This window comes from Dendrobates tinctorius, unplaced genomic scaffold (assembly GCF_039654945.1).
Source record: "Dendrobates tinctorius isolate UK_male_01 unplaced genomic scaffold, ASM3965494v1 ptg000181l, whole genome shotgun sequence".
NCBI lineage: Eukaryota > Metazoa > Chordata > Amphibia > Anura > Dendrobatidae > Dendrobates > Dendrobates tinctorius.
This window is the reverse complement of record NW_027361848.1, coordinates 3,215,982-3,237,126: the sequence shown is the minus strand read 5'-3', so window position 1 is coordinate 3,237,126 and position 21,145 is coordinate 3,215,982. Positions and strand designations below refer to the sequence as shown.

Below are 21,145 nucleotides of genomic sequence, written 5' to 3'. Positions count from 1 at the left end.
AGAACTGCTTACATTTTTGTACTAGGTGGCATAAGGTCACCCAAAAGCAGTGTGAAAGACTGGTAGAAAGCATGCCAAGACACACGAAAGCTGTGATTAGAAATCATGATTATTCCAGAAAATATTGATTTCTGAACTCTTCTTGAGTTAAAACATTAGTATTGCTGTCTCTAAATGATTATGAACTTGTTTTCTTAGCATTATTTGAGGTCTGCAAGCACTGCATTTTTTTGTTATTTTGACCATTTCTCATTTTCTGAAAATTAAATGCAAAATTTAGTGCTTGGAAATTCGAAGATATGTTGTCAGTAGTTTATAGAATAAAAGAGCAATTTACATTTTACTCAAAAATATACCTATAAAAAGAAAAATCAGACAAACCGAAAATTTTGCAGTAGTTTCTTAATTTTTGCCAGACCTGCAAGTGATTAGGCGACATTATTCTTCAGGTCTGTGCGATTACAGCAATACCAGATTTTAATTTCTGGGTAAGCGCTTGTGTGATTTTTTGTTTATTGCAGATTTAGATCTGTTTTTATGTATGGCTGCTGTCACACTGAAACCTTAATATTTTGAGCATTATAGTTTTCTTTTATATATGCCAATGGTGATGTGATGGCTTGCTTTTTGTGGGACTAGTTGATGTTTATATAGGGACTATTTTGGGGAACATAACATTTTTTAAGATGGCTCTCTGATTTTTAGAAGGGGCTGAATAAGCAAAAAAACAGCAATTCCAATTCAGGAACTGTGTGTTTTTTTTTTTTTTTTTTAAAGGTCGTTCTGATAGAAGATACCGTATATACTCGAGTATAAGCCGACCTCCCTAATTTTGCCACAAAAAACTGGGAAAACGTATTGACTCGAGTATAAGCCTAGGGTGGGAAATGCTCCATAGATTATTCCCCCATATACTGCCCCCATTAGAAGCTCCATATTGTTCCCCCATATGCTGCCCCCATTAGAAGCTCCATATTGTTCCCCCATATACTGCCCCCATTAGAAGCTCCATATTGTTCCCCCATATACTGCCCCCATTAGAAGCTCCATATTGTTCCCCCATATACTGCCCCCATTAGAAGCTCCATATTGTTCCCCCATATACTGCCCCCATTAGAAGCTCCTTAAGATTATTTCCCCATGTGCTGCCCCCATTAGAAGCTCCTTAAGATTATTTCCCCATGTGCTGCCGCTGCTGCAGCATGTAAAAATAAAAAAAATGACATACTCACCTCTCCGTCGCTGGGTGTCAGATACTCACCTGTCCTGCGTCCATGGCTGCTCACCGCTATCTGCTACGTCATCAGTCAGTGACGTTCAGACTGCAGGGGGCGCGGCGCGCACTAACCACGTCACCACGCCCTCTGCTGTCTGAAGTCACTGACCGATGACAGACACAGACAGCAGCAAGCAGCCATGGACGCAGGACAGGTGAGTATCGCTATACTTACCCATCCTGACGCTGTGTCTTGAGCCCCCAGCTTCTCCCCGTGCTCTCTCTTCCTGCCTTCAGCGGTCACGTGGTGCCGCTCATTAAAACTTATGATATGCGCATATTCATGAGTTTTAATGAGCGGCACCACGTGACCGCTGAAGGCAGGAAGAGAGAGCACGGGGAGAAGCTGGGGGCTCAAGTCACAGCGTCAGGACGGATAAGTATGACCTGACACCCCCGCCCCCCCTCCCCCTCTGACCCCCGGTGTATATGACTCGAATATAAGCCGAGAGGGGGACTTTCAGCCCAAAAAAACGGGCTGAAAATCTCGGCTTATATTCGAGTATATACGGTACCCAAAAGTTAAACCATTCTAAAAACGGCACCCCTCAAGGTGCTCAAAACCACAATCAAGAAGTTTATTAACCATTCAGGTGCTTCACAGGAATTTTTGGAATGTTTAAAAACAAAAAGATTTAACTTCGCAAAAAATGTATTTCAGATCCAAATTTTTTTTATTTTCCCAAGGGTAATAGGAGAAATTGGACCCCAAAAGTTGTTTTGCAATTCGTCCTGAGTACGCTGATGCCACATATGAGGGGGTAAACCACTGTTTAGGCGCATGGCAGAGCTTGGAAGGGAAGAAGCGCCATTTGACTTCTTTGACGCAAAATGGACCTTCAATTGAGATTGGAAGCCATGTCGCTTTTGGAGAGCCCCTGATGTGCAGTGGAAACCCCCCATAAGTGACCCCATTTTAAAAGCTAGACCCCCCCCAAGGAATGTATTTAGATGTGTGGTGAGCACCTTGACCCCCAGGTGCTTCACAGAAGTTTTATAACGTTGAGCCGTGAAAATAACACATTTTCCTAAAAAAAAATGTTACTTTGGACCCAAATTTTGCATTTTGATAAGGGTAACCAGATAAATTGCACCATACAGTTTGTTATGCAATTTCTCTTGTTTACGCCGATACCCCATATGTAGGGGAATACTACTTTTGAGACACAATGTAAATCTCAAAAGGGATGAGGCGCCATATTGTAGTTCAGATTTTGCTGGAATGGTTTGAACCTATTTTACAAACTACACTCCCCAATGAATTCATCTAGGGGTGCAGTGATCATTTTAACACCACACGTGCCTCAGAATTTTATGCCACTTAGCGGTGAAAGAATAAATTACATTTTACCACTAAAAAGTTTTATCCCCAAGTTTATAATTTTTCTTAGAGCTAATGGGATTTTTTATTTTTTTTTTTACAACATACGGAGGTCCATTTTTTTCCCTGAGTGCGCCAATACCCTACATATAATCGGGAAATATTTTTCAGGCACAGTGCAAAGCTCAGAAGGCAAGGAGCGCCAGATTTTACGGTTATGGTTTGCAGGTACCCATGACCCACTAGGAGAACCCATGAGCTGCTAGAACAGCAGAACCCCTCATATGTGACCCCATTTTACGAACTACGCCACTCAATGAATTCATTTAGGGTTGCATTGATCACATTGACACCATGGGTGTGTCACGGAATTTTATACCATTAGTCAGTGAAGAAAAACTAACTAAAATTTTGTTTTAACCAAAGATTTTACAATTTCACACAAGACGTGGGTAATAATGGCAACAAAATTTGTCCTACAATTTCTACTGGATGTGTCAATAACCTATATGTAATTGTACAGTACTACTTAGCCATATGGAGAGACTCGGTAGGGACGGAGCACTATTTACCTCCTCGAGCACTGATTTTCCTAGAACAGTTTGCGGACTCTATATACAAAGCCCCTAATTGATAGAAGAGAAGAATTCCCCCCTCAAGTGACCTAATTTTGGAAACTATTCTGCTTGGGGAATTTATCTACAGGTGTAGTAACGATTTTGACTTCATAGGTATTTTCCAGAAACAAGCAGCAATGAATGTTGCCAAGTGAAAATTGCAAACTGCCGTTGTAGCGAGTAGTACGCTGTAGTGACCAGTACCTTATGCCCAACCCGTGCTTTTAGAGGCATGCACTCATAAGTTAGGCGGGCTCTCATCGCTTCAGTTTTGTCAAACGTGGACGCAATATGTGGTTTAGGTACACTGTGGGGCTCAGAAGGAGGGGGGGGGGGCATTTGGATTTGGGAGCAGAGAATTTGCTGAATTTCTTTTGGTGGATGAGGAGCAATTTTGCTTTTCCAGAGCCTTTATGCTACGAGTAACATTGAAGCCCCCTATATTTCCATTAATTGATGGCAGACCTGAGTGAGAGCTTGCTTTTTTGTGGATGGAGTCGAAGCTTTTATTGGGAACATTTTACATAGTGTTTGGGATAACATTTATCCAACGCTCTACGCTGACCACTTACTTTAGGTCTCCATCTAAATCTCAGAGTGACGTGATTCAGATGAAACCCCTGAGGGATCCATTCACTATTTAGAGGCAGCAGAGTTACTCTGGGCTCTATCTGGCCTCTGTTCTGTGGTGTCCTTCTTTTCAGAAGTGCACACAACTGTGGCCGACTTCACTTTTATTTAGTGTCGAATCACAGGCCAGACGGCGTCCACAGTGCCTATATCTGCCTCATTATAGGCAATCTTCCACCAGAGGTTCCGTCTGAATCACGTATTTCAGAGATCTACACGGAAACCCCGGTGCAAGTGCTCAGCGCAGGATAAATGTGCGACAAGCCTTACTGCGATCTTTGGGAGGCAGAATGTAAAAATCAACAGCAGGTGAAGAATTGTTTTTATTTTATTTTTTTGCCGTTCCTCATGCGGTATAAGTGATTAGGTGACTTTAGTCTTTGGGTTTGTGCGTTTACAGGGATACCAGATTTAGGCTTCTTTCAAACGTCTGTGTCTCCAGTACGTGTGGTAATGGTTTTCACATGTACTGGAGACGTGTACACACGTAGACCCATTCAAGTGAATGGATCTGTGCGCATATCTGTATGTTTCTACGAACCATGTGTCCTTGGACAAAACACGCTGACATGTTTGTTTTTTTAATGTCAGCTCAGTTCGCAAAACTTCCTGGACACATGCACATGAATGACCCAAATGGATGTCCTGTGTGTGACACGCATCATCGCCGGGGAAGAAGAGTTACAGTAAGCGCTGGCGCTGAGTGCTGAACACGGCTCTCATCATTCTCCCTTGCTCTGCCGGCAATCGGTGCGAGCAGGGGAGAATGATGAGTTATATTTAAGTGATATAAGAGACAGCAGGCGGCGGCTGATGGCACTATTACTACCGATTACTAATATCAGCCTACCCCTGCTGTCGCTAATAACAGTGACAGCAGGAGCGGCTGATGGGAGTATTTATCAACCGCTGTCTGTGCTATAAATTGTGTGTGTGTATGTATATATATATATATATATATATATATATATATATATATATATGTATGTATATAATGTGTGTGTATGTATATATATATAATGTGTGTGTATGTATGTGTGTATATATATATATATATATATATATATATATAAATAGTGTGTGTATATATATATATATATATATATATATATATATATATGTGTGTGTGTGTGTGTATATATATATATATATATATATATATATATATATATATATATATATATATATATATATACTTAGTTCCATAGTAGAACAATCATTTTTTGCAGGCTGATTGCTCCTATAGCACAGAGATATAGCAGCGTCCCCATGCTATAGAAACTGTCAGCTCTGCACTGACAGAGAGACTTGCTGATCATGCACTGCACGTGATCAGCAAGTTTTCTCTGTCTGGTGACCTGGATGTCGCCAAGATGACATTGGGTCCCCATGGCAACGATCGGGACCCCGCCTCACACCGCGGAGTCTCTGATCCAAAGGCAGAGGGGCTGTCCGCCCTCTGCCAGCTTCCGTAATGCTATGATCATGTTCGATCGCAGCACTTCAGGGGTTAAAGTACTCGGAGCTGTCTGTGACCGCTCCTGGCACTTAGTGCCGGGTGTCAGCTGCCTGTGCAATTTTTTTTGTCGGAAAATTGTGGTTACTCAAATAGAACATTTCTTTCAAAGTTACTAGAATGGCTAAATGAGGCGTAGTATTGGAACTCACAGGACTGTGAGTGCAAATCCAACAGTCTTTTGGTAATGTACTTGTGTACATGTCTTTTAAAAGTACTTGATGTCTAATGAATTCATTGCCCCAGTCATCATTTAGAACTTCATTTAATGTCTTGTTAAAGGCAATGATGCAGCTATTCCCATTACAACTGGCAAAAAGTTCCTCATTCTACTGGTGGAGTGACTTTTACAGTGTCTGACATGTATCCATGTGGATTTTCACTCAAGGTTCACCGAAGTTGCTGTGGTCAGAAGAACGTGGAATGGCCCATGAAATCTTCTATAAAGGTGTACACGCTGCGGATTCTGCTGCGGATTTGGCCTCTGCGGATCCGCAGCAGTTCCGCAGACAGTGTACAGTATCTTGTAAGTCTATGGGATTTACAATCCGCAGTGCACATGCTACGGTTTTTTTCACTGCGAAAAAGCTGCGGTTTTAAATCCGCAGAAAGAATTGACATGTCAGTTTTTTCTGCGGATTCCGCTGCGGTTTCACACCTATTCCATTGTCCAGATGTCAAACCGCAGAGGAAAACCGCTGGCCAATCCGCAGGTAAAACCGCAGGTCAATTTACCTGTGGTTTTACCCGCGGATCCGCATGGAAAAATCCGCTTGTGAATCCGCAGCGTGTGCACATAGCCTCAAGGCATTTCTTTACGTGACTCTTTAGGGCCACCCAGTCTCTTGTGTTCCAGACACTGAGTCCAGGTCTGGAATGGAAGAATACACCTGTTTATGCATATTGTTTAGGAGATTATGCAAGGCTTGCACATAGCTTTTCAGGCTATCATTTCACATCTTAAGTGACTGAGGGATTTATAACCCTGTTCTAGGAAGGGAACCAAAGAGGGTCCTGTTTTTCTACCTGGAGTGTATCTCATTGAGAAAAAGGCTAAAATCAAGCATTCGGTCCATTGTTTGCCAGTTTCTTTTGCGTTCTGAATCTTTAACTTTAATATCTACATACCACCTCCTTCATGAGTTTTTGAGCAGTATCCTTAAGCTGTAGCTTTCTGTACCGGATATGCCTCAGGCCAACCTGAAAAGGGATCAACACACAAGCACGAACTAGTATACCGCTACTTATGGTAGTTGTATATAGTCAATCTGCAGTCTCTGGAACGGGTAGTGCGGACATGGGGTGTGTTTCTGCGGGGTCTTTGCAATTTTTCTTGCATTGATTCTGGCACATGTCATACAAGACTGGGTATACCTGGCCACCTGGGTACTGACCTCTGGTGCCACCCATACCTTGTCAACCAAAGCACACATGGCTTACAAATGTTAGTCCTTGGGTTGCCTGGGCCATCATTGAGTAAAGAGCTCACGGCAGACAAAGCTTACTGCCCTTTTTCCAGAATTGTTTCTCAGTCAGCTGGGCTTCCTGTGCTTCCCAATCTTTTTCCTATTGAACCACCTGTTTCTTTACAGATTTAATTATATCAGGAATGAGAGGTTCCACTGGGTTACTGTCTGTACTCTCATCTCTCGGCCTCTTTGCTGCTTTCTTGGTGGCATCATGTGTACAAGCATTTCCTCTGGCTTCATTGGTGTAAGCTTGAGTGTCAGCTCTTTTCTTTACCACACCAAGCTTACTTGGTAACAGAAGAGCTTCCATCAGAGCTTATGCACGCTCTGCATTCTTTATAGGTTTCCCATATGATGTTAGAAAATATCTGGTTTTCCATATTGTACCATAATCATATATTCCAAAAGAATACCTGCTATCTACCTACACCTTAGCAGTCTTACACTCAGCCACTCTACACGCCTCAGTGAGTGCCTTCCACTCTGCCTCCTGTGCAGATACAAGTGCATGTCGCAAAATTAGAATATCATCAACAAGTGAATTTAATTCAGTTCTTCAATACAAAAAGTGAAACTCCTATATTATATAGAGTCATTACAAACAGAGTGATCTATTTCAAGTGTTTATTTCTGTTAAGGTTGATGGTTATGGCTTACTGCCAATGAAAACCCAAAAGTCATTATTTCAGTAAATTAGAATACTTTATAACACCAGCTTGAAATAGATTTTAAAATCCAAACTGTTGGCCTACTGAAAAGTATGTTCAGTAAATGCACTCAGTACTTGGTCAGGGCTCCTTTTGCATCAATTACTGCGTCAATGCAACGTGGCATGGAGACGATCAGGCCGTGGCACTGCTGAAGTGTTATGGAAGCACGGGTTGCTTTGATGGCAGCATTCAGCTCGTCTACAGTTTTGGGTCTGGTGTCTCTCGTCTTCCTCTTGACAATACTCCATAGATTCTCTATGGGGTTACGGCGAGTTTGCTGCCAATCAAGCACCGTGATACTGTTGTTTGTAAACAAGGTATTGGTACTTTATTCGGTCGTCCATGACAGCACCACCTGAGAGAGGGGATCCACCCTCCAGGAACAGGAAATCCTACAGATACATAAGGGCGGCACCTCTCCCACGCATCAGTTGGTTTCCTGTTCCTGGAGGACAGGATTCCCTACAGATCATGCCATCATGGATGAGGAATCCCCAGGCCGGCTGTCCAACTCGGGTAGTGGGGGTTCTCCTACCTCGGGCAGTGCTGAGTCCCCTGGAAGCGCCACGGTGGCCCACGCAGGGTTCCACGTCAGTGTGCGGGGCAGGTGGGAGCGGGGTCCGGCGGATGCCCGTCTCCTGGGCCGGCGCCGGCAGGTAAGTATGGCCTCTCTTCCCCTGATCCCGGTCCTTGTTCTGGCGGTGTGGTCCCCCTCGGCCTGGATCGCGGTCGGCGTGCGGCTGCGTCCGAGGGGCGCTGTGTGTTGGGCACCGCCATGGCGCTGGTGGCCTGCGTGTCCTCGCGTGCCTGTACCAGAAAGGATGAGGTGGAGGGCGGGGCCGGTAGCGCTGGTGGCGTCCTCGCGCTCGTCCGAACCGGAAGTGACGCGGCGGGGACGGTGGCCTGCGCGTCCTCGCGCACGCCCGTACCAAAGTGACATTGCGGGGGCGGGGCCGGTGACGCTGGCGGCCTGCGCGTCCTCGGGCACGCCCGGACCGGAAGTGACACGGTGGGGGCGGGGCTAGCGGAGCCAGACCGGAAGTCGGGTGCCGGCGGTTTTCTCCCTCCCTGTGCGTCGCCGGGAGCGGCAGTGCCGGCAGTGCGGTGGGGGCGGGGGGCGCCACACGCAGAGAGAGGGACGTTGGGGAAAATGGAGGGGGGCAAAAATCAGCCCCTGGCCACGTCACCTGTGAGCCCGGATAACCGGGTGGAAAAAGGGCACAGAGGCACCGACGAGCGGCTTCAGCTCAGATGCATGATAGACGAGCAGGAAGCTCCCGTGCCCCAGCTGGACAAAGAGCAGAAGTCCCAAACCAGCTTCCAGCAAAAGAAGAAACGACCTGGACAGTCCAGCCATAGAAGTTCCACCAGGCCGAAGGATCCAGCTCGCCCCCCCCCCCGTGATCCGGTACCTACGCCTTCTGCTCAGGGTAAGAGATCTTCGTGAATGTACCCTGATGCAGTGTCCCCCCTATGTTTCCTCCTATAGGGAAAGAAATGTACTGACGAGGCAAAAAACAGGGAATGCGCCTTTTGCAAATGCCCCTTGCCGGATGCCTACCCTAAGAGGCTGTGCCAGTCATGCGTACGGCAGACGGTAAAAAAAAAAAAAAAAAAAAAAAAAAAAAGGGGGGTGCGTAGTCCCAAAGGGAAAATTTTTTTTTTTTTTTTTTTTTTACAGACATACTTCCTTACTCTGTCCCCCTCCCGTAGGTGGCGGAAGAAACCCCTGACTTCGCTACAAGTCTAAGGGAAATAATCAGGACGGAGGTTAAAGCCCTAAAATCCGTACCCCAGCGGGAGTCATCTAGGAAGAGAAAGAAGGCAAGTTTTTCAGGGTCGGGCTCTTCGGCTGACCCTAGAGGGAAAGAAGAGTCCTCAGAGCCCTCCACCTCTGCGTCCTCTTCAGAGGAAGACGCCAGTCGTTTCTGCCTAGGTCTGGAACAAGTGGACAAACTAGTCAAGGCAGTCAGAGCTACCATGGGGGTAACAGACACCTGGCCTGAACGGTCTGCACAGGACCTAATGTTCGCGGGTTTAGACCCCAGGAAACGTAAGTCGTTCCCGTTAAACGACAAGGTCCAAAATATGATTAACAGGGAATGGAGTAAACCTGAAAGAAAAGGCTCCCTACCACCAGCCTTTAAACGGCGATATCCCTTTGAGGACCATGTGGTGTATAAATGGGATAAAGCCCCGAAATTGGATGCAGCAGTGGCTAAGGCGTCCAAAAAATCCACTAAACCCTTTGATGGCATGGTCTCGTTAAAGGATCCGCTGGATAAAAAGGCGGATTCCTACTTGAAAGGCACATGGGAGATGTCGGCTGGCAACCTGAGACCGGCGGTCGCAGCTACCTGCACGGCCAGATCTATGATGGTCTGGCTGGACCAGCTAGAAACTCCGTTAGAGGACAGAGCCTCGAGGGAATCTATCTTAAAAACCCTACCCACCATCCAGGATGCGGCAGCCTTTTTAGCCGATGCTTCGGCCGATTCCGCAAGAATGGCGGCCAAGGCCGCAGGGCTATCAAATGCAGCCCGACGGGCTATATGGCTAAAATGCTGGCCCGGGGATATCCAGGCCAGATCCCGGCTGTGCTCCATCCCGTGTGAGGGGGAATATCTATTCGGACCAGTCCTAGATGAACTCCTGGAGAAGGCTGGCAACGATAAAAAGAAGTTCCCTTCCCTACCCACCCCTTCCTATAGACGTCCCTTCTGAAATGTAAAGTGCTGCGGAATATGTCGGCGCTATAAAAATAAAATGTATTATATTATTATTATTTGCTAGGAAGAGATTTTTTCGGAGGAGGTCATCCAGGGACCGGGGCAGATGGGTAGATAAGAAGAGGAAAGGTACCGGCTTTATGTTTGGAGGGGGACGCCAAGAAGCATCCCATGAGACCAAGAAACCTCCCCAATGACTAGAGGCCCCGGTGGGAGGTAGACTATTGGCCTTCTTCCAAGCCTGGTCGCGGATCTTGAACAGTAACTGGATCCTGGGTTTGGTAGGCTCAGGCCTAAAGCTCGAATTTGCCTGTGTCCCCCAGAACAGTTTTAGGGTCACCCTGCTCAGGTCTTCCTTGCTGGAACAGACTGCCCTAGAAACCGAAGTTGTTGACCTATGTCAGAAGGGAGTATTGATCAAGGTACCAGAGGCGGAGAAAGGCGAAGGCTTCTACTCCCCCCTATTTTTGGTCCGTAAACCAGATAATTCCTACAGGACCATAATTAATCTGAAGGCACTTAACAGATACCTGGTCATTCGGCCTTTCAAAATGGAAACAATCAGTTCCACAATAAAGTTGCTGTTCGAAAATTGCTTTATGGTGGTGTTGGATTTAAAAGACTCTTATTACCATATACCCATCTATGCGTCTCATCAGCGTTTCCTTAGAGTGGCAGTTCATTTGGAGGGGTTGTTACAGCATTTTCTATATGTCGCCCTTCACTTTGGTATAGCAGTCGCCCCCCGGGTGTTCACCAAGGTTATAGCAGAAGTTATGGCCCATCTACGGGAGGCAGACATCCTAGTAATCGCCTACCTGGATGACTTCCTTATTGTAGGCAAAACAGCAGTCCATTGTCTGGATCAATTGCAAAAAGCAAAATCGGCTTTAGAACGATTAGGGTGGCTATTAAACATTAAGAAGTCCCGTCTACAGCCCATGAAGGTCCAGCAGTTCTTGGGCTTAATCCTAGATTCATCCTGCATCCTGCATCCCCACGGTCCGGTGGGCCCAGTTCCACACAAGGGGGCTACAGGGCGAGGTTTTACGCCATCAAAAGATCCTGGGCGGTTATCTAGAAGGCCGGTTGACTCTATCCCAACACACATTGTTCTCGTCTAGCCACCATTCAAGCGATCTCAATCTAGCCAGAGCGGTACCCTGGGAATATAACATAACCCGAGTAGTCACCACAGACGCAAGCCCTACGGGTTGGGGAGCCCACATGGGGGAAATCTTGATCCAGGACCTGTGGGAGGGCCATCAGTTTTGAATGTCCTCCAACCTGAAAGAGCTAACAGCCGTAGAGCAGGCAGTTAAAAACCTTCTTGTGTATCTACAGGGTCGCCATGTTCGATTATTCTCCGACAATCAGGTCACCGTGGCTTACATCAACCACCAAGGCGGCACTCGGTCCAGGCCCCTGATGGAGGTAGCAGAACGGCTGTTCCAGTGGGCAGAGCAACATCTCCTATCTTTAACAGCTCTGCACATAAAAGGAAGGGAAAACACCACAGCAGACTTCTTAAGCTGCAACCTTCTAAAGCAAGGGGAATGGTCCTTAAAAGCGTCCATCTTCAACCAGATAGTACAAAAATGGGGGCAGCCAGAAGTGGACCTCTTCGCCACCAGAGAGAACAGGAAGATGCCTCCGTTCTGCTCTCTGAATCCCAGGGAGAACCCTCTGGCAGTAGATGCTCTTCTAATCAAATGGGACTTCGGCCTAGCATACGCCTTTCCTCCCCTGGCTTTGCTACCCCTGGTGATGAGGAAAGTCAGGAAGGACAAAGCGAGGATTATAGTGATTGCCCCATTTTGGCCCAGGAGGGCATGGTTCACATGCCTCAGGACCATGTCGGTATCTGACCCTTGGGTCCTACCAGACATCCCAGACCTTCTGTCCCAGGGCCCAGTTTACCATCCTCAGGTAGCTGGCCTACATCTGACGGCGTGGATTTTGAGCGGGCACTGCTAAAAGAGAGAGGTTTTTCCCCGGCCCTAATTAACACCCTGCTTAAAAGCAGAAAGCCGGTTACAACCAAAATCTACATGAGGATCTGGAAGAAATTCCTTCAGAGTTCAGGGGTAGTAGCTGGACAGTCCACTCCCTTAGAACAAATCTTAGAATTCTTGCAAAACAGTCTGGACATGGGACTCTCCACTAGCACCCTTAAGGTACAGGTGTCGGCTCTAGTGGCACTGTTCAACTGCAACATCGCCAGTAACCATTGGATCAATAGGTTTATTAAAGCAACAGGCAGGTCCAGACCGATAGTGAGGAATAAATTTATGCCATGGAATCTAAACCTAGTCGTTACGGGCATGACAGAGGCCCCGTTTGAGCCCATTTCATCAGCTTCCACAAAAAACAGCCCGTAGAGTGAGTGACATCCAGGCGCTATCTAGACTTCCTCCTTACATACAATTCAGGGATGACAGGGTAATTCTTACACCCGATTCAGCATACCTGCCTAAAGTAGCCTCCAGTTTCCATAGAACTCAGGAGATAGTTCTTCCATCCTTCCTCCCTAATCCCACGAACGATAAGGAAAGGAAATTACACACTCTAGACGTTAGATGTCTCCTAGAGTACCTGACAGTTACCGACCCCTGGAAAAAAGATAATGCCTTATTTATTTCCTATCAGGGCACTAGAAAGGGCCTTAGGGCTTCAAAAAGTTCGCTAGCGACATGGATTAGGGAGGCCATTTCTTTAGCATACACCTCAAAAGGCAAACCGGCCCCTGAGAAGCTGAGGACGCATTCCACCAGGGCCATGGCAAGCTCTTAGGCAGAGAGATCGGAGGTCTCAATCGACCAGATATGTAAGACAGCTACTTGGTCCTCTCCGAGCACCTTCTACAACCATTATAGACTAGACCTGGGTGATTCCTCAGACCTCTCTTTTGGTGTCAGGGTTCTGCAGGCTGTAGTCCCTCCCTAAAGTAACTATTACTTTCTGTAATTCTCTCAGGTGGTGCTGTCATGGACGACCGGATAAAGTCGTAGTTACTCACCGGTTAACGGTATTTTTCGGAGTCTATGAAAGCACCCGTATATTCCCTCCCTTTAGTTTAATTGGGTGTGCACTTCTTCCTCTTATATGTACACAGGTAATTAATAGTCGTGTAGAGTATTGTATATAAATCATGCTATTAACCATTGTTGTCCTCTTGTGCTCTGTAAACCAACTGATGCGTGGGAGAGGTGCCGCCCTTATGTATCTGTAGGATTTCCTGTTCCTGGAGGGCGGATCCCCTCTCTCAGGTGGTGCTGTCATGGACTCCGAAAAATACAGTTAACCGGTGAGTAACTACGACTTTTGGCAGTGTGGACAGATGCCAAGTCCTGCTGGAGAATGAAATTTCCATCTCCAAAAAGCTTGTCGGTAGAGGGAAGCATGAAGTGTTCTAAAATTTCCTGGTAGACGTCTGCGCTGACTTTGGTCTTGATAAAACACAGTAGACCTACACCAGCAGATGACATGGTTTCCCAAACGATCACTGGTTGTGGAAAAATGTAAAATTAGGTAATTTTCCCCTTTTAAATCCACTGGCAGATGCGTAGCTGAATTCAAAACTGTGCATCGTGTGAGTTCTACATTTGTTTTTTTTAAATTCGTTTATTGAACCATAAACAGGTGTACAATACACATACTGGTATATAACGTTAAGCCAAATACAAAATATGCATATGTTTCATACGACATTAAAATGTAAAGCAAAATGTACACACCAGTTATATGCAAATAAAGCAAAACATAATGCCAATTGAATCACAATGGCCTTGTGTTATTATTCCAGTGATGAGATCTACCTAACTTCTAAACCGTACCTACTCCTACAAGAACAGAAACTTTTCCGCAGCCTACTTCCACCTAATTAGCTATTTATTATGTGACATCTCCACTCTACAAAGTGAGGTTGGAGGAATTCCACCTCTCCCAAATCTTTTCGAATTTACCTGGGCACCCTCTGTTTTGATATAACGTACGTTCATATGGGATAATCGAATTCACTAAATTGATCTAGGACCCAAGAGAGGGAGATGAACTTCCCATCCATCGCAATGCCAGTACTTTTCGTGCCATAAACTGCCTCCCTTAGGAAAATCCCAACATATTGACCCCATGTCTCCTCATCCCATACTCCAAATAGACAAACCAGTGGCTTAAGGGGAACAGGAACTTGTACCAGAGATGTCAATAGTGATGTCACCTCCCTCCAATATTGTGCAACGATAGGACAGCACCAGATCATATGGATAAAGTCTGCATCTATGGAATGACATCTCAAATATTCCGATGATTGGTATCGGCCCATCTTAAAGAGTCGAGTTGGAGTCAAATATGATTGATTTATAATATATAATTGTATCATCCTGTTGTTAACAGACGGAGACACCCTGATTGAAGACTCCAGAATTTCTTCCCATTCCTCTCCCCGTGTATCTGGGATGAGCCTTTCCCATTTCTTCCTAACGGAATCTATGGTAGATTCTGTCCCTACTGACAACATATACGTATACAGAGAAGAGATGAGACCTTGGGGGCCCTGTGATTTAAGGATCCCTATCAAGGGTAGAGACGAAATAGCGTTATCTATACCTATACATCTCATGTGCGATTGAAAAGCTGACCTTAGTTGTAAATAACGAAAGGACTTGGCACCTCGGGACATTGTGATTAACTTGTAATTGTTCAAAAGAGACCAAAGTTCCATAATCATAAAGATCACCTATCGTAGAGACACTATACTGAGCCCAAAACTCGGCAAATGGATGTTCAAGTAACGCCGGAAAATAGCCATTATTCCATAGGGGCATTTCAGCTATAATATCCTCAAATCCAACCACCCTTTTGATCTGTTTCCATATTGATCGTGCCAGACAAAGCAGGGGCAGTAGTCGCGAGACATTTGTTTTACTTATTTCCAAAAAACCCAACGGGCAAATAATTTGTGCGGCATGAAGTAAATGATCTTCAGAATTAGGGAGGTGACCGCCGGGCATCCATGTGCTTATGGCTTTAGCCTGCCCAGCCAAATAATACAGAAAGAAATCGGGTAACGCTGCCCCCCCTCCCCTCTTGGGTCTCTGCAGAGTGGATAGTTTAAGTTTAGGCCTGGTTTTCCCCCATATAAAGGATGTGACCTGGGAGTTCAGATTAGCGAAAAAGGATCTGGGCACCACTACAGCACTATGTTGGAGAAAGTAGCTAAGCTTGGGGAGTAATATTTTAATTAAGTTAATACGTCCGGCTACAGACAGTGGAAGTTTACCCCAGATCGCAAATTTGGCTTTGACCATTTCCAGTAGTGGAGATATATTAAGTTGCAGATCAAATTTACTGTCTTAAGAAATATGGACACCCAGGTATTTAAAACTGGTTACAATGGGTAGTAAGGAGAGAGTCTCAAGTCGTGGCATTGGAGCATGGGAAAGAGGCATCAAAGCGGATTTCTCCCAATTTATATATAGGCCAGAATATTTACCAAATTTATTTATAATAGTGATCACTTTTGTCAGGGTTTCCCCTGCTTTGTCCATAAATATCACCATATCGTCAGCATATATGCCTATGGTGTCTGTCCGACCCGCTATTTCTATACCAGCAACATTACGGGAAGATCTTATACGAACTGCCAGTGCCTCAATAGCAAGAGCAAACAGGGCCGGGGAAAGGGGACACCCCTGACGAGTTCCCCTATGTAATGAAAATGGCTCAGATATGGAATTATTTATGATGACCCGGGCCTTAGGCTTCATGTATAAAATACTGACCCATTTTTGGAATCTATCACCGAAACCATACCTCTGCAAACATGCACGGAGAAAACGTCATTCTAGAGAGTCAAAGGCCTTGGCCGCATCCAACGATGCCAATGCTCATTCATTGTCCGGCACCTGGGAGCTATATTGGACCACTGACTGGACTCGTCTAATTTTGATGGAGGTGCTCTTACCAGGCATAAAGCCAGTTTGGTCAGAGTGTATGAGGTCTAATATGACTGAGTTCAATCTTTTGAGTTCTACATTCGTGGGCATGAGAAGGGCACATGAAGTCAAAGTTTCCGAGGAGTTCACGTCCTATTGTTTATGAATTCGTGTATCGATCTGATATGAGGTCATTAGATGAGATATTTCAGGGCGGAGTAACACCCACAGGTGCCTGGTTCTTTTATGAACAACTAAGAAGTTTTATAACTGCTATATCCAAACAAAATGATATCCAGGAGACCTTTAACTCCCTTCGAGGAGCTCTATGTCATGGGGGACCCTCCGGCCCACACGGTTTCCTTGCTGTACAATATTTTTCAAAAAAATTAGACTCCGACACATGACTTCCCATTATTTTTCTCAAAGTGGGAGCATGACTTAGGAAGATCCCTATCTCAAGAGGAGAGGGGCAGGGTGCTTCTATTTACATTTAGAACGTCGATACACTCTGTATCACAGGAGAGGAGCTATAAGATTTTAACAAGGTGATACCGGTGTCCCTCTATGGTGCATTCTATGTTTCCGGTGATTCCGGACACATGTTGGCGATGCTTACATGATAAAGGAACATATGTCCACATGTGGTGGGACTGCCCGCCTATAAAAAAAGTTGTGGTTGTCGATTTTTTTATCTCTACAACAGGCTATCAATATGTCAAATTCAACCTACAGTGGAACTTGTAGTTTTATCTTTATGTGATATGTCGATTTCCAGGTTTAAGAAGAATCTCCTCAGGCACTTTCTCACGGCTACTCAGAATCTGATCCCCCGGTTTTGGAAGCAAGAGAAATACCCTTCTGGCTCTGAATTTGTTGCAGAACTCAATGATATTTATAGAATGTAGTATTTGCTAATTCAAACCACAGGGACCCTGACAGACTATATAACACTTGGGCCTCCTGGCTAGCATTCAGGGAAACCCCGGAATTAGATATCTGGCTATCGGGACCTTGATTCATATATAGGATAGCATCAGAAATATTCTGTACACTTTAGATCTTGTTCACTTGGTTTGATCTGTTTGTCTTTGGCTTAAAATGGTCTTCACTAACTTATTATTTCCTCTGTATGGGACGGAGAACACAAAAGTGCTCAAGGGGGGGGTTCTGAATTAGTTGACCCTCTACTTATAACTTAATCCTTACCTCTACTAACCCCCTTTTTTTTCTCTCCCCCTCTCTTCCTTCCCCTCTTTCCTTTTTCTTTTCTTCCCTCTGACTTCTTTTTATTTTTTTTTCCTGTTATTTTAATATTGTTCATCAAACCTCTTTAAATTTTCATGAGAATACACAACACAGAGGTTGTTTTGTATATGACAATTTTCTGGACTGAATGGTATTAATAGTTGTAATTCCAATTAGAAGATAATATTGGTGTTAAGTACACAACAATTGAATTAATATGCAATTTATTTTTCATTCAAGAACCAGACATGATATTGTTGAAAGCAATGTTTTATTTTAATATTGTTAATTCAATAAACATGATTTACACAAAAATTTGGTAAATAGCATGTGGTGCATTTCTTGATCCCCATCCACTCCAATATATTCAATTAAATCCTCATGATTTCCACGTAAAAACATTTTTTTGCATGCATGATAGACTTGGCTGCATAAGTATCTATTAAGAAATCTAATGTTCTATTTCCAAGTACAGTTAATTAAACCATTGGGGTAGGACCGGTAGAACTTGGGACTAATATAGGGTGCATACTAGATCCTGGGTTGCTAAATTCCTAGAGTGAAGATGAATCATTCACAATAATCTGTTGTGTGAGAGGAGACTTCTGCTTGGGAGGTTCTATGCAGTTTCTTTGTATGTGGCCCTGCTGTCCACAGTTGTAACAGACAGAGCTGCCACTCCTGCCATATTCTACCTTTCCCCCCCCTTCCTGGTAAGTCATAACTACCTTTGTTCTGCGAGTTTGATGCCACTCATGCTCCACCACATTAGCTACTTGTAAAAGGTCTTTTGCTTCCTTCCCCCTCATCTCAGGGCGTGCTTTTGAGAGTTTTTTTAATAAAGCCACAAAAGCATTTCCTAATATACTTATATTATGAGTGTCCCCTGGAAAATTTCACACATACAGTTGTGGCCAAAAGTATTGACACCCCTGCAATTCTGTCAGATAATACTCGGGTTCTTCCTGAAAATGATTGCAATCACAAATTCTTTGGTATTATTATCTTCATTTAATTTGTCTTAAATGAAAAAACACAAAAGAGAATGAAGCAAAAAGCAAAACATTGATCATTTCACACACAACTCCAAAAATGGGCCAGACAAAAGTATTGGCACCCTCAGCCTAATACTTGGTTGCACAACCTTTAGCCAAAATAACTGCGACCAACCGCTTCCGGTAACCATCAATGAGTTTCTTACAATGCTCTGCTGGAATTTTAGACCATTCTTCTTTGGCAAACTGCTCCAGGTCCCTGATATTAGAAGGGTGCCTTCTCCAAGCTGCCATTTTTAGATCTCTCCACAGATGTTCTATGGGATTCAGGTCTGGACTCATTGCTGGCCACCTTAGAAGTCTCCAGTACTTTCCCTCAAACCATTTTCTAGTGCTTTTTGAAGTGTGTTTTGGGTCATTGTCCTGCTGGAAGACCCATAACCTCTGAGGGAGACCCAGCTTTCTCACACTGGGCCCTACATTATGCTGCAAAATTTGTTGGTAGTCTTCAGACTTCATAATGCCATGCACACGGTCAAGCAGTTCAGTGGCAGCAAAGCAACCCCAAAACATCAGGGAACCTCCGCCATGTTTAACTGTAGGGACCGTGTTCTTTTCTTTGAATGCCTCTTTTTTTTTTTTTTTTTCTCCTGTAAACTCTATGTTGATGGTGAACATGCCGGGGCCTCATACCTTGCCTTAGCTCCTGAATCAACCCTCAGTCTGTACCCTTCCCCCGATCCAGGGAAGAGGGGAGTAGTATTGTACCGTAATACACCAACCATACTAACAAGGTAATACGAATAGGGCTAAAGGAAAAAAACAATCATGCAAATATACACTCCCAAACAGAGGAAAACACTGGGGAGTGGAGGATGGGGTTAATCCAAAGTAGGAGAAGAAAGGGAATTATCACACACTCCAAACCTAGCAACAATCACAGTTAAATCCACCAAAAGCCTTTTTCAGTAATAATCGCCAAAAACATCCAGGCTTGCAGCATAAGCTACTCTGACAATGATTGCTCGCCAAGCCAACGACCAGATTTTACAGGAGATGGCTCTGACAATGAGTGCTAGCCAAGGACCAGATTTTATAGGAGATGGAAGTGGGTAAGAGTACACAGCTGAGTCTTAACATAGGAAAGCTTCCAGGAGCTCTGAACTGAGTAGATTAACCCCTGCACTGCTAAAAGGAAACTTATACAGTTTAATATGAAGGTGAAGTGCTTCTAATCAATGCAGGAGGAGAAATCAGTCGCTGCGGCCTTCTGGCTCCTTTGTCATGGTAAACGCGTGACACTTGCCCTGTACAGTTGTATGTAACCTTTATCTGTTGACTTTGTCTGTAAAAAGAACAGGCTTCCCCTCAGGGTCAGGGAGATTGTTTCAGCATAGCTAGCTGTTTGCTTGTGCTCAAGGCTTGTTGTCTTTTGTATTCACCTTGTGAGGGGGGGGCCGTGCCTTGTGTGTGGGGAGTACTATTCGTTGGTATCTGAGAGAACCCTATATCAGTCCCTACCTTCCATTGCTCTCTTTCACATCCCATGGAATAGGCTCTGGGGGAAGGAGTGCATTTTCGGTGCCAGCTACCACATAGGTCTTTGTTATAACAGGCAAAATAGGAGCTCTTGGAGAAGGTATTTTAGATCTACAATTTAAACAGTTATTTTTCCAGTCTAAATGTTGTACTCTACGTATTGTACATGTCCACCATCCTGGTCCATAATAGAAGGTGCTAAAGGTTTATTCTGATTTATGTTCATCCAGTCGATTATCAAACCATTCATACAAAAGTCTATTTCCTGCGGACACTAGAATCACCACTGCATGTTTCTCCTGCTGTGAAAAATGAACCGACCCAACTCTGCTTTCTCTCTCAATGTCATTGCTCTCCCCAGAGTTTGAGGTAGACTGTCCCATAACTAAGATCACCACTGTATGGAGCCTAATGCTGATTTTTGGTAGATGACATGGAGGTGTTAATCCATTCAGTTATTTTGAGAAGAGGTGCTGGCGGACATTTATATGATCTCAACCCTCGTTTATCCTTCAGCCCTCATTCCTTCATACTCCAGAGGTTTTGTTGTTTGGGGCTTGTGGATGGAAGTATATGACTTCATGCCTATATCTTCTTACAAGGAGTCCTTTTTTTGTGTGTACAAATAATAGCCCATCTCAAGCCCAATTAAAAAAAAAAAAACCTGGTAAATGTGGCTGCACCCTGTGAAAGTCTTTTGCGAACACCATTTTTTTTCATACAAGTTTTTTAAAGTGAGGGGTACCTGATGTGCCTCCACAATGACTGCATACCCTCCTGAAGGTGCTGCTTAGTCTTAGTATAAGGGCACAAATGGTTAGCCTGTTCTAGTTTGTCTTTTGCAGTATATCCCACTAGATTTACCTAACATGCAGTGTGAATTCCTTTTTTTTTTTTTGGGTGGCACTCACCGGTTAAAAAGTCCAAAATATATTCAAATCACTGAAAGTTCTGACAATCGAGAGTGGCACATGTAGCACACTTAACTGGTGAGTGAGATGGGCTGTCTATGGGATTTCACCTCTGCAACCAAAAACGCTTGGACTGAAGCAGTGGCGGAGAGCCTGCGCTTGACCCCAGGAAGGTGAGTACCTGCTCCATTAGGTATATAAGAGTTTCTCTGATTTATCTCTTATGACTGTCAGATGCTTATGACCAC

At 44.6% G+C, this 21,145-nt stretch overlaps 1 protein-coding gene across 21 annotated transcripts in view; it reads left to right on the top strand.

Annotated features, from left to right (window-relative positions):
* Positions 1-21,145, top strand: part of AFDN (afadin, adherens junction formation factor) — a 647,761-nt gene that overhangs the window by 127,984 nt on the left and 498,632 nt on the right. The gene's annotated exons all lie outside the window — the stretch shown is intronic.